Source organism: Colius striatus, chromosome 19, assembly GCF_028858725.1.
Source record: "Colius striatus isolate bColStr4 chromosome 19, bColStr4.1.hap1, whole genome shotgun sequence".
NCBI classification, from domain to species: Eukaryota; Metazoa; Chordata; class Aves; order Coliiformes; family Coliidae; genus Colius; species Colius striatus.
In genome coordinates, this window is record NC_084777.1 from 8,021,558 (window position 1) to 8,036,475 (window position 14,918).

Sequence of the window (14,918 nt, forward strand, 5' to 3'; positions counted from 1 at the left end):
GACAGGCATGACTGTCTCTCTTTCACTCTGATCTGCTTAGGAAGGAGTTGAAATCCCACGGTAGGTATTGCACCCTCACCCCCTCCCTTCTTCAAGGACTGAAGCCCAGCTTAGCATCTGCCTTTGGTGCTTTTCACAAATAACTTATGAGCACAGGATGGCCGCTGACAAAACAGGAGGGGGCTTTCACCCAAGGTGAAAAGGTTGTGCAACACTCCACACTCCATCATGGCAGTCAGCGGTGGAAACCAGAGGCCAACAGAGGAAACAGCAAGTGCTCTGAATCTCAGGGATTCATCTCTCACCCCACATGCAACCTGCTCAAAACAAGCTGGAATAAGAGTAAAGCCCAGATGGGATCATCAGTGGTGTCTGGAGGGGACAGCAAGCAGCACAGCCTTGTCTCAGCAGTTCTGGTCCTGGTAGGAAGGGGATGGCTATGTTAGCTAACACCCCATACTCAATCATTTCCAGCAGCCAGTTCCTCTCAGCAGTGACATTATGCTGAAAGAGCTGCAAGGACAAGTTACAGATTATTCCTTACAGTGTCTCTCATTCTGCCCAAATTGCACTGGATCCAACCCAATTTTGCCTGCAGCCCCTTGCAGGACTTCCACTACACAAGACCCTCAGCACCAAGCTACCACCATTGAGAGCTACCAGACCTCACAATTGCTTAACTCCCAGCTTTGTCCAGTAGGTTCCTCTATGAAGAACACCTGATTTTGAAGGGGAAGCACTTTCTACCTCCTTTTTCCATGAATGATCCATATTGTAAGTGCAGTGTGTAGTATTGTCATGGTTGCCAAGGTAACCAAAGCCTGCAATATTGACCTCTGGCCACATATGGAGGTCTAAGTTCAAAGCAATGATTCCTGTGGTGGCATATGTTTGGGAAGGGAAAAGAGAGAACATCTGTTTAGGATTTCAAACTCATACTTTTACATTACTGACACCACCAACACCTTGGTTGCTGGGACAAGAAGCTTCTTCTGCACTCAATATAGCAAAAAAATATGTAAATAGAACAGGACAGGTGCGTGGATGGTGCTCTCAAAGCTCAGATAAGGAGCATCTTATGAAAAAGTGCTGTAGAAGATGAGAGCTAATGAACATACGAGCTCTGGGTTGATGAAACATAGCTCCATGGAAATAAAAAAGATTAGAATGGAAGAAATCAGCACACTTTTTAACAAGTCCACATCCATGACACAGCTGTACCAGATCTCTGCATTTCTTTCTTTTTCTCTTTGTGTGCATTCCCTGTCAGTAGCCCGTGTGTGATACTTCACTTTTAATCTGTGTATTAAATTCCTGTCCCTGGCCTGTGCACTACAAAACTTCCTCCTGCTCACAGAAAGCCAACGTGGGCAAGTGCAAACTCAAATGCTGCCTTTAAAGCCTTGTGATTTGGCAGCACAGCCACCATGTTCACAAGCAGATGAACATGCTCTCTGGTCCCTTGAGCCCAGCCAACCACTTCACACTCCTCACCTGGATTGTCCCACTTTGCACCTTCCAAACATTTTAGCAGAGATATAGACTCTTTTTTACAGCATTGCTTCAGCAGTCAGGAGACTTCACATCTAATCTCAACATCAGCCAAGAGTCAGTGCATGACCTTGGCCAAGGTTATTTTATCACACCAGACCTTCAAGGCTCTCCTGCATTGGCTGTGGATTATAAACATCCTAGTAGTGCCTGGCAGGCTTAAAGTTAATTAAAGACTGCACAGCACCATCACAAAGATCATCAGGACCAAAGACAAAGTATCATTAGATTCATTAATGAAATAATCCTCTGTCGTGCAGCGAAGCGGAAAAGCGCACTCCAGAAGCAGTGGGCATAACAGGCAGCCTCAGGCCAGAGATCTGGGAGAACAGAGTGTTTTAAGGAATGCCAACAAAAAATCCTCCCATTTGACTCCAGTTAATTATCAACAACGGTCTTCAGACAGGGAAAGCACAGGAGCATGTATGAAAAGGCTTATATGGCAAAGCTGCTCGACAATCAGGTTTTCTGAGGGCTAGAGCTACGGACAGAAACTCCAAAGAGCGATTTGAATGCAAAATGGCAAAGGGTGATGAGGCAGCCTGGAATGAGAATAATGCTGCAGTGCTGTGACAGGTGGGGAAAAGTCTTCCTCTCCTGGGTAGGATCAGGGCCTCAAACCTGAAGCACCATGCTGTAAGAAAGGACTGCGTTTAGTAGGGGAAGGCACTAGCTAATCTCATGAAAAGGTTTTTCTTCCTCGTGCAGGGCAGTGAAGCAGTAAGGTACGAAGGAAGACACAGAACACTGATGCTCATCTGTCTGCTCTCCAGTGTAGTATCATACCTTACCTGACTGCAGCAGTTTGTACCTCATTTTATAGGTGTCATATGGGTTAAGAATACTCAGATGAGAGATGTTCCTGTTCCACTCCTGGGTTGGGCTGGCACCAAAACCCCACCTTTAACTGCAAGAAAGTTATTCCATTACCTGAGCTGATGCATCCTAGGTGTTATATTTGCCAGGCAAGAGAGTTAACTGCACATTAGTCAATCTCTGCTTAGTAAGGATTCAATATCTTATGATAATGTGGTCAAAGTCAATTATTTTCCCAACACACTGGCCGTGTATGGAGTAACAATTGCTCACCACAAGGCACCTTTGGCACCATTAGCTGGCAAAAGAGCAGACTGCAAGACATTAAGTCCTTCTCTGACAAGTGTCTCCATCAGGTTAGATCAGCATCCCCTCAGGGCCTTTTTGATGTTCCCAGGTAACTTCTTTGGTGTCCTCAGAGGAGCAAAGCCCTAACTAGTAGGACCCCAGCTGTTTCCTAGACAGATGAGTCTCACCTTAGTTATTATAAAGCAATACAGTGCCATCAACATCGTGAGGGATCTCTAGTTAGTCAGAGGACAGAAGACACTAAAGAAATCAAAAGAAACTCAAGTGAGGATGCCCAACAGACTAGTAAGAATGAGGGTAGGCCTCTGCTTAAGTCATGCAGTGTATTTTAGAGAGAAAGAATGAGAAGTAACAGAATAATTCCTCTAATGAATTGGAGGAAAGCAGAAGGGCCTAAATGAAATGATTCTATGAAAGCATTTGCCAACAGCTGCCACAGTCTATTTTGCTTTCTGTGCTCCCTGAATGCAGGCAAGTAGAACCAAGGGAGGCACCTGACTTCCCAAGCCCTGACTGTCACACTTGGGATGGACCCAATTAGAGCAAGAGAAAATAAATAGGATGGGCAATATTGAGAACAGAGATCAGGGTGTGACAGAAGTTATAAAGAGGAAGCTGTGATCTAGCAGCTTACGTTTATCAGTACAGGAGCTGCTTGAAAGGGCATGTGTAAAAGGGAGAAAAAGAGAAACCTACTGAGAGAGATGAACAGTGACGGGAGTGAGAGGCAGAGAGGGCTGTGAAGTTGAGCACTAAGAGACAGAACATCAAGTTGCTGCTGAAACCAGGGCTCTCAACCCAACTATCACTTCCCTCACATGCCTGCTCCCCCAGCACTCCTCTCCAGCTCAGCTTCATACCAGGCAAAGGATGTGGCTAACTCCTGCTGTGGAAGAAGCTGCAATGTGGTAAAAACAGAGAGAACTGGAAGACAAGAAGCTGAAGAGTCATCTTCAGGGAAGAAACCTAGCCCCACCACTGCCAATGAGCCAGCTCTCCTTTTAGTTCTGCTCTAAAGAGGTATTTCATCCTTTCATAAAGTGTCAGCACACTTTATATGGGGAAGTCTGTTCAAACAGCATTCTGGTCATACTCAACTGCCCAACTCTGCCCAAACTGAGGTATTTTGCCACATAAACGGCATATGCCTTTATGACCAGTGCTACCAGCAACCCAAGCTGGTCTGTAGCACCTTGCACTGGAAAAGGTAAAAAGGCACTAGGCATTGACTCACTTGGTATCTTCTCTCTGTTGGTAAGTTCCACAGCAGTTTCTCCTCCATCTATAAGAGAGGTGCTGTCAATTTTGCGGTCCCCAGCTGTATTTCCATCTCCTCTGCCCCCTAAGGTGGAGGCTCTCCAGCTGCACAGTGTCTGCCCAAAACATAACAATGCTGAGGGCAGAGCATTACAATACCTGAGCTCTGCAGTCCAAAAGGTAGTTCATGGAACCACAGAGCTTTTTCAAGTCCTCTTCTAAAAGGTCTGCCTATGAGCAAGTATAAGGATTTGCTGGTCAGGAGGGGCTGTCAGTGAGATTCAGACCTACCTAGAGAGGTTCAGAGAGGCAGCAGTTTAGTGATGAGTGGGGCAGTCACAACAATATCAGACACAGGGACTAGGGCAGCAGAAATAGGCTGCATAATGAAGAGCTTTGGAAAGCTACTGACCTATCCTGAAGTACTTCCCAGAAATGCCCCACCGTCCTTGCTGTGGTTTGTAATCCACTTTCTGAGCAGCAAAGTCTTATTTCCCTCCAGTAACGGCCTTCCAGTTCCTCTCCTTTTTCAGTCATTCCTCTTTCTGTATACATTTGGGGATGACTTATTCATCCTTTTGTTGTTTATCCACAAGAGAAGATAGGGGCCAAATTCCAGTTATGTTTCCAATTTTATTTATTCATTCATTTCATGAAAAAGCTCATGACACCTATGGCAGAGCCTTGCTGCACACTAATCAGTCCAACAGAGCACCTTTTCCTCTCTATTTGTCTTTCAGAGGACATTTTACACATGCTTCTGCTTCATATAATTCTGCTGTCCTGTTGGCTCACTTGCAATAGTGTCGAGATGCCATTGTGCAACAGTTAGCAGAACTTAGCTCCATTTCCCTTCCTGCATATCTGCACACAATCCTCAAGCTGCCAGTCTCCACCCATCAGCAACCACTGAGACACTGATTCATCTCTCAACAAAATTCCCCAAACAAATGACATGGCTAACAAACCTCCCAAAAGGCTTTTTCCACATATAGTGTCTCTGGCAAGTACCAAGATGCTTCCTGTGGAAGAAACAAGATTTATTTCCTCCTAGCCCTTCCTAAAGGCTTTCAGATAGTGGCATGCGAATCAATGATAGGTCAAGGGGTCACTTAAAGACATCTACAAATGTAGGGTTTTGAACTCATGACCATGTTGTCCTGTCTCCCAGTTCATGACCACTTCAGTCCCATGTGTAACCAGCACCCCTTGCCCCCAGCCCCTTTACCCAGAGGAATTTAGGTTTCGGTGGATGGCTAATGCCGTTATATCAAACTGTTCAGGACCTTGAACAGCTTCAGTTTTAGAAAGTCCTCAGCCTCAGGTAAGCCTTATTCATCACTCCACATAGAGACAGACAGAATAGCAGTGAGATGCCCACAAGGCACTATGGAAGTGACCATCAGCACCTGGCAGTCTCTGCTGCAGTCTAGCTGAGGCATTCACAGGCTCACTGGTGCTGCTTCATCCTGCTACTGCTCTGTCTGCCCTGCCCTCAAGTCACTGCCAGGCAGAAACACAGCCCTTCAAGTCCCCAAGGATTCAAATTGTTGGCTGAACTGTTTTTCAACCAGGTTTTATCCTGGGAGGGTGGTTGCCTCTTCTTTCCACAGAAATGAATTGTTCCTCACCACTAGCCCAGACTGCAATGGCACTGAAGTCAGAAACTGGAAATGGCAACTTACAGGATGTGATTTTGCCCTGAGTTCATCAGACAGCAGCACAGACTCTGTATGCACAGACCTGTGGGAGGCTGTGGCAAAGCAGGGACAGGAGCAGCAGCTGCCCAGCCACAGCACTACAGCTGAGACCACTCCCCTCTGCAGCCCCCAGGACCTCTCCCCACAGATAGCATCTCCTGAGCCCCTGCAGTCATCAGAGCTACAGATGAGCAGACTCGGTTTTCAGAGCTTGGAGCCTCCAAGTGGCTGTATTTGAGTTAGCCCCTTGCTAGCCAAAATTAAACAGAGCCTTCTGGTGATGAACCCTAGGAAATGCAGCATCCTTTCTCCCAGCAGCTAAGGACACCTGTTTGCAAGCTCAGGCCTCACAGCTCTCCAGCAACCACCCACATCAATCTGTAAAATGACACAGTGGCAATGCAGAGAGAGAAGGGGATTAAGCATAGCACTCCCTGAGCTGGTCCAGCCCTTGGCCCCATGACATGCTTGCTCCCCATGGGGTTGGCCTGGTTCCCCTTCCCTGGCACCCACAGCCCTCCTGGCCATCCTACTGCTGGGGTTTGCTGTGGAGTCCCACATCACTGGTGTGGGTTCCCTCACTCCTTTCTCTACATAGCAATCAGCTGGCTGCTCCTTAGGATGTCACAGAGGACAAGGGATTGTGAGGGTCATCAAACAACCCTTGTTGCACAAACACTGTTATCCCACAGTCAGGCAGGCAGTGGCATGCAGCTGCAACTCAGACTGTTGTTCTTGGGTACAAAGCCCAGAGGACAAAAGCCTTTGCTGAGGTCAGCAAAAGCTCATGGCAATAAGAAGAAATGTAGGTGCAGGAGAAATCCTCCAGTACTGGCCAGGGCTGTTTCTCAGGCTGAAATCGAGAGGTTCATGGCAGAGAAGGGATCAGCCAGAAGTAGCTCTGTAACACAGACAATAGCTCATCTGAGCAGCTCTTCACCTTGATCAAGGTGCTGTGCTGATTCAGAGTGTGAGCACAGCTCACCCCAAGTGAATCTGAGACTGTGGATGCAAAGGGAAAAAAGTCCTCTGCCATCTAAATAAAATTACAATGGGCACACCTTGGTCATTAAGCAGCAGTGACTTTTTCTGTGACAAACAACCAGTCTTTCAATGATGAAATTAGAATTGGGTTTCTTTTGCTCTTGGAGGGAAGTCACAAGCAGTCGCACACGCATGTACAGGCTCTACATCTGGATCTTTCCTGGGCCTCCTTCGCACACCACACAGAGGCTTTCATCAGCTGATTACCTCTGGGTTACTACATACATTCACACAGCACAGGTAAACACCCACCTCTGGACTCTAATCCTGCAAAGGTCAGAGCAGCATTTATCAGAGTGTGACTACTGGATGTCCCCCACACACAGAGGAATTTGTGCATGACACAAACCCTGCTTTAGCTTCCTACAGGCCTGTGCACATGTAGCACACACTGATTGAAGCCTGTGCCCTCATTGCTGATGCCCATGTGTTGGAAACACATATCAGCCCTCCTTATCTCAGTCTATGAGGACACCTAGGGCTGTATGTGTCTGATTCATGCATACATGTCTCCTTTCTCCCCTCTTCTGTCACTTCCCATTTTTGGATTCTCTCCAGTGAACCAGGAGGATCCCCCTCCTTCTCTATATCCCCAGCTCAGCAAAGCCCTAGTGCAGGGGGACATATCAGTGAGCACTAGCTGGGAAAGAGCAGGGCTCAGCATGGTTTTCTTACCTACTCAGAACCAAATCACCAGCTTTTTCCACTGGAAGAAGGCAGTCTTCTCCCTATAGATCTGGCATTCATGCTGTCTCCGTGTGCATCCTGCAAAACAGTGGAGACACAACCAGTCAAAAACACAGCTGATAAATTTTCACCTGGCACTTTTGTAGAGACTGACAGGCCAAGTGCCTGTTCCCCAAGCCCAGACTTCCCAGTGCCATGCCTCTAGCCCTGCAGCACTAGTTCCCCCACACTCTGTCTGCTGGCCCACAAGACCCCAGTGTATGGAGTACGGCATCTGTTTTGTTGGGTGCTCTGGCCAGCAAAGGCATTAGAGAAGCACTCAAACTCCCTTCCAGCAGGTCTCACCCCTGCCCTGAGCCCCAGAAGCAGGCTCTGAACCAGAAACAGTGATCAGCATAGTACAGCTCACCTCACCACCTGGACAGGACCCACAGTCACAGTTAGCATATCCAATAAGCACTGAAGGCACCTAAACGCTTTCCCAGGGATGTTTCCTTCTCACAATCCCATTGTTTGTTCCTCCAATAAGGGAAAAGAGAGTCCACAAAGTGCTGCTTTGACTGCCAAGCAAGAAAGTCCTGTGATCAGTCCTTGTAAGCTGTGAAGTCTGTAGCATTTAACTGACAGCCCTAATTATATAGGGACATCAACATGGCTCAAAGAGAAGATTGTTGGTTCAGGCTGGTGAAAAACAGGAATAATATGCCCCTTTCTTAGAAGGACCTTGTAGAAAGTGAGAGCTCATCTCACCCATCTGATGGTGATCATCTAATTATCCTCAATGAGCTACATACAAATCCCAGCTTAGCAGAGGGAAGTGCACTGTAATGCCTTCAATACACTCTCTCCTCCCTATACCCTAGCCTGACAGGGATAGAGAGAGAGAGATAGCTCATCTATTCTGGCTACTGTGGGCATGGGAGTGCATTGGTTGAGTGCCCTTCACAGACTGCTTCCTTTGCTTAGAAATACAAGGAAAGAGTTCTCTTAATGTTTTTCCTGCAGGAAAGCCTTGAGGACTCACACTGTACTCTCACTTATAAATAGCCTTTCTGTTTCTCCTGCTCTGTCAAAGTTTGCAGTCAAAACTAGGTGTAATGCTTTCAGTTTCCAGCTAGACTTAAGGAGAAAATCTTCAGGTCTGAGCAAAAATTTTGTATTTGCAAGTTCCCATCCCTCTTGTCAGTCCCTGGAGTTGACACCAGCCTGGCACATTTAGGAGTTTATTGCTGTTCACTGCTGATGTGCTTTCCCTAGGGACAAGCTAAAGCCAAAGGAGAGAAAGCAAGTACAAGGAGCCTCATGACCAAACAGAGCAACCACAGGGGAGTAATTCAATATTTTGCTCTTAAGTGAGGAAAAGAAGCAGAGCCAAGGTAGGCAGAGGATGCTGTTTCTTTCTTACTCCCAAGACACGATCATCCAAAACCAAGCCATTGCTTCTGTTCTGCATGCAGACTGGAGCAGAAGCTGTAGGAGGAGAAGCAGTTTGAGAAGAGATCTCTTGTTGCTTGACAAAAACGCAACTGGATTTCTTCATGTAGTTGAGACTCTCATCAGCACCTCTTTCCTTGCATTGAGCAAAATAGTCCCAAAAGCCTGTGTGGTATATGCAAAATGTGTCCTGGCTGCCAAAGGGCTTTGTTTACCCATTTCTACTTCTCTCAAGCTGTTTTGAATTCTTTTTACAGAGTTTTTTTTTTTTTTTCTGGGTAACGTTTTTCTTTTTCCTCTCACTTCCATTTTAATTAAAGTATTTGTGTCCCCAGCAGGAAATGTAAACCCTGCAGCAGGCAATCCTGATATCTATTTTAAAAGAGGAAAAATTATTTATCAAAGCTATTATCTTCAGATATGCACAGAAGCAAACACTAGCCCTGTTGCAAGATGCCAGGAAAATCAAAGGAAAAAAAGAAAAGAGCAGTGCTATTCCTTAAAAATCTAGAAAAAAAACAAAGTGGTGAATGAGGTCTTAATTCTGTGCCTAGAAATGAAGGGTCAGATTTTTGGCAAAGAAAAAACATTCCTCTTAGCAAATAGCAAAATGCAGGAGCCTTTCCCTAAGAAACTCCAAGAGCTGAACTCTGGAAGATCTGCTGCTGGGTACTCTGACTGATGAAGAGCTGGGTGCTCAGCAGTACTGAAAACCTCCTTTAGTCTAAGTTTAGTTGGAAACTGAGTGCTGCTGAAGATGTGATTTAGGTTGTGTGTACTGACTGTATCCTGGGCTTGGAAATCAGTCCTTAGTGCCTGTGCCATATGATGTTCTTGGAGATTTGAGGAGGAAAAAGACAATTTACTACTCTGTGCCTCAGTTTTCCCATTTACAAAACAGAGATTATCACAGTTCAGGCTACAAACCTGAAATCAGTGACACGGAGCAGCTGACCAAGAAAAAGACAAAAATACCTAAAGACATGAGATAGTCTCTATTTTTCAGAGAGCAATTGGTTAGTTGAGATACACTGTGATTTCTGTCCATCAGAGACTGCGAAGTTGGGAAAAAAAAATGGCCTAGAAAATGAGAATGTGTTCATGCTGATTTTCTTTCCCTCTTCCCACAGCACTCCCAGCCTCTGCCTCCTTTGCTCCAGAAAAAAAAAATACCAAACAACAAATAAATTAAAAATCAGCTTCTCTAAATATTGTTTCTCTCACATCAGCCCAGCAGGAGAGGCAGAAATCAAATTATAACCACTGAAATAACTATCAGTGCTTAGTGCCAGGGAGGTGGGTGGAGACAGTGGAACATTTTGCTTTAGGTTTCAGAACTAAAAAAAAAAAAAAAATCAAATCTATCTTTATTAAAATAAACAAGTGCAAAAGAAGAAACAGAAAGAAAATCAATCACTTGCATTTACATCAGGGAGATACCAAGCAAAGAGTGTTCCATCCAGAGAGACGGTTGGAAGCTGCAGAATCAGAGCCCCTCTATCCTTCTCCTCTCTTGGAAGAGGATTTTTACCCTTCTCTCCTGATTTTGTGCTTTCTCTCCTGGCTGTGCTTTGTATGTAGCTTATGAAAAAGTCCAAGAGAGAACTTTTTTTCCTATAGGGACAACAGAAGGCGGCAAAGCAAAGCCATTCGCCTTGTGTCTCCCAGATGTTCCAAGACAACCTCTCTGAAGGGGATCACACCGTTTGCAATAGCTACAGAATCTGGCAATCATTTCAGTAGAACTTGCTGGCTTTGTACCTCTTCAATTCTTTGCAGATAAGAACAGATAAATACCAAGATTGTCATATCCAGATATTTTTACAGAGTTTCTCTTCTGCAGGGATTATTTCAGGAAAAAGCACGTGCTATATGGAAATGCTGTTGCAGCCTTTCTGTTCCTTTCTACATCTCTTCCCAGTTTTTGGCTAAAGGATCGATAACTTCAGGAACCAGCAAACGAACAAATTCTCTCACTCTCTTCCAAAACTCAGCTGCCAGCAGGATATTATCATGCAAGACCTGATTCTTCAGTTCTGACCGGTGTGTATTTGAAGACCTCTCTGACTGTGAGCTCAGACACAGCAGCAACGAGGTGTGAGCGAGCTCAAGGCACAGGCAGCTTTCCTCATTACACACAGGCAGATGCATTTGGGGCACGTTGGCTTACAGGTGCTAGTGCCCACATAGCCCTAGATCTACCTGTCTTGCTGCCTCTCTGAACACAGACAATATCTTTGGGGAAGTTTTGTCTGGGCCTATGCAGAGAGGGAATGGTCTCAGGCACGTCAGGAAGAGAAATTCCCCATGTACAGCTATGAGGAACCACTGCACGAAGCACTCAGTGTGCATTTTGGAAGATGCCAGCTCACCAACACATGCTCAGGCCCACGTTGCAGCACTACATGTACTTGTGTCTCCTCCAGTCCCAAGGAGATGGGGTGATCCTGCAGCAGCAGCCAGCAACCCGGACTCAAGGCTTTGTCCTAGTTGGGAACAGCAGAGCATTGGGTGTTGCCGTCCCCTAAACCTCCCTCTGCACCCTCTCTCTGGAAAGTCGCTGCATCCGCAGCAGCTTCACTTCCACGCAGGGGTTAAAAATCCACTGGAGGTGCAGAGGAGGCTAAGGCAGTTTCGCGCTCCTGCAGTGCCATCATGTGCTTTAGGTACGCACTGCAGAGACACTCCTGGCTGACAAAACTTCCAGGAACTGGCTGACAAAACTTCAGTATCTCTGGGTGTCCCTGGAGGTGGCATGTCCCAGCATGTGACCACCACAGCCACAGAGGCAGTCACAGGGCAGCCCTGTGCTGTGACACTCTCTGAGGAATAAAATGTCCAGCCCCTCAATGTGTTTCTTGTAGTGACAGGCCCAAAACTGAACACAGCACTCAAGGTGCGGCCTCACCAGTGCCCTCATCCTTCCTAAAGCAAGTGGCTCCTGGGGCTGCTCCCGGGCACCAGGCTGCATTGCAGCACCTTTCACACTTCAGGGCCAGAAAGGGACCTTGTCCTTCCTCACCACCAGGTGGTCTTAGTCACAGTGGCCTTTGTGTCCCCAGAGCAACAGCTTCCCCAGGCCTGTCACAGCTGTGAGGCACCAGCGCCCAGCAGCCCCCTCAAGCCCAGCGGCCATTTTTAGTCCTGTACCATGTTGGCCCATCCTTATTTCTCTGTCCTTCTCAAGCACTGCAGACCCCAGGGAAACATGGCAATGGCAGAGATGAGCCAGGGCCACTCCCATGGCATGAATCCCAGCTCTGCCTCACAGCCAGCAGCACCTACCTCTACTCTGGGCCCCTCTGCCATTCCCTGGGCTGGGGGATGAAATTCTTGAAGACGATGAAATGAGCCCACAGAGGCGGGTGGCTGGGGGAGTTTGTTTTTCTGACAAGCTGCTTTTTCAGGCTGTGTACCTGCCACAGCCTTGGCAAGATGTTCCTGGGAGAAGGGAGGGTAAAGGGTGAATCACTGCCCCACCATATCACCCAGTGGAAAAGCAGAGGAGCGAGGTGGGATGGCAGGGGATGCTGTTCCTGTGGAGAAACTCAGCCAAAACCCTTCCTCCGTCAAAGCTTTTTTTCACAGAAATTTTGATTTTTTTAATACAACTAATGAGGAACTGAACTATATAGGCTGGAAGTGTTATAATTAGCTTTGGTGATGCTCCCATCTCAGCACCCAATATATTTCTGATTCCCTCTCACACGACAGTTCTCTAGCTGGACTGCCCTCACTGCAATGGGTGCCATTGGCTGGCCATGTTCGGTTATTACTTTTTAATTTAAAAAAAAAGAAGATATTTGGGAGACAGTAGGTTCTTTGCCATCAAATGATAAAGTAAAGGACCTGCCCAAACCAGATTCTGACAAAAATTTCTCCTCAGAGGAAATTTATGCCAGCATAAATGGATGAAAAAAGTTATTAGAGTGGAATCACAATATTTTACATTCATTTTGTAGCAGTCTAAATGACAGCAAAAACATAAGCAAAATTAGGAGTGTTCATATATTTTCATTTATTTCCTTTTTGCATTTCCTTACCTTTCCTAGCCTACTCCATCTGGAGGGAGATTTCCAGCCAGGCATCCCTGGCAAGGAGTCAAGGGCAGAGGGATGCTCTCAGCCCAGTGTCCAGCGCTGATTTTGGGCAACAAGAGAGAAAGAAAACAGGATCTATTTAACCTTATGCTCTTTGATAAAGCTTTATAGAAAAGCACTGTAGTAGAGAACTCTGACACTGCCCATCCCACAGACACCCTTAACCATGTGCCTTCTATCACTGAGCCAAAAACATCCTACAGCCAACTATACTCTCAGTCCCTTCTCTGCTTTGGCATATGTTTAATTTGAAATCACGTTGACAACGGCAGGATGCAAGCAGTTTTGCTTAGATGCTTTCCTGATGTGGGTGTCTAGCTACTGATCAGCCCTATCCCTTTTCCTTCCCCCACTTTGAGTCACACTTCCCATTTTTTTTGCTGGTGGTGGTGTCTATTTTAATAGATGGGAAAGAGATGCCTCTTCAGATTTGCTGTGCTGCAATCAGCTACCACCTAGCTAGGAGCTGCTGGATTGCTGCATTCTAATTGCCCCTTGCATGCCTCAAAAATTTGCAGCCAGAGGCACAATAGGAAGAAGCTGGTTTTCAGGTCCTCTACATGCCTGGAAAGGCAGCAGGCAGCCTCACATCTGCTCAGCATCCACTACTTCTGCAAGGGCCAAGCCTGTTTCAGTGTTTTGGCCCAGAGGCAGAGAAAAAACAATTTTGGTGGGAGATAAGCAGTATGTTTTCCATTCAGACCTTCCAAAGAGATATTAGACAGGATCAATGGAGCAAACTTCTCTTTAAACACCATCTGCAAAAGACAGAGATCCAGAGTTAACAGGGAAATGAGCTGTCTAATGAGAAAGTACTGTCCTTTCATTTTATCTTTTCCCCATGCCAAAGCAACCAACCCTTAGGAGCATAATGTGCCTTGGTGCATACAGAAGCATCCTTCAGTGGATCAGAGACATTGCACAGGAACTGGGGGGAACCCTTTTTTGTCCTAGAGCAGACTCATGGAGGGGAAGTCTGAAGCAGGAGTTTGCCATCACATCCTGGCTCCTGGCAGTGATGGGCATTGCTCCTAATCCCACTGACCCCTCTTGAAAGCAGGTAAAGCCCTTCCTGTACAAGTAGGAGCTTTTTGTTTCTCATATTTACACAGCATGTCTGCAGGAGGGCTAAAACAAACCACCAGAGCTGACAGAGATAACAGCTCTGTCAGATATCTCTTGGTAAATTGAGCTAAGATGCTGCATGACCCTCACTGTCAACTGGACACTGCTTTCCCACTACAACCAGCCAATCTCACCACGGATGTCTGCAGGAGCCCTCGCTCCCCACACGCTGCCAGGAGAGGCAGAGGAGGAAGCACGAAGGCACAGCAAGCAAGCTGCCAGCCACCCACTTACGTCTGCCAAACTTCCCAGCGCGCTCCCCCAGCCCAGATGAATAGTGTAGGTTTGGTCACGCCACTGAGGAGCGTCACCACTTCCAATCATGAGACTGACTTAAAATAATTAACGATGGCAAGTGAAAGATGCTTGCTTCCTCTTCACTTCCCCGGGGTTTAGGAGGGTTTTGCAAGCCTTTGGAAGTGTAGTTTTCAGGTTTTTCTGGGATGACTAAAAGTTTGCATTTGCTTTAGTGAAACCTTGTGACTCTCTTGTCATTAGAAAATCTGAAGAATAGGACATAGAAGTTAATAGGAAAAAAAAAACAAACCAAAAATCACTGTATTTGCAGTAAAGCCCACCAGAACAGGCTACAGGAAAAGAAACTCTTTGGTCAGTCCTGTGTATTTACAAGATTTTTGCTTGCCTGTGTGTTTGCAGGATTTACTGAAATGCAAGAGGAATGGATATAAACTGATACAGGGACAGCAATGTGGTTTTTAAGCTCTGTAAGCTACTCATATAACTTCAGCAATGGGTCTTGCTTTCTGTGCCACTGCAGCTACATCAGCTGAATCGGTGACTGCCACCAGCATCACCTTCCGCATTTGCAAAGAGATTGTAATAGAATTGAGGACTGTGGCTACCTGCCAAGCTCACAACTGTTGGTATCAGAGGC

The 14,918-nt window shown here is 46.4% G+C and overlaps 1 pseudogene; it reads right to left on the bottom strand.

Annotated features, from left to right (window-relative positions):
• Positions 1-321: 321 nt before the first annotated feature.
• Positions 322-14,918, bottom strand: part of LOC133627313 (uncharacterized) — an 82,031-nt pseudogene continuing 67,434 nt past the window's right edge.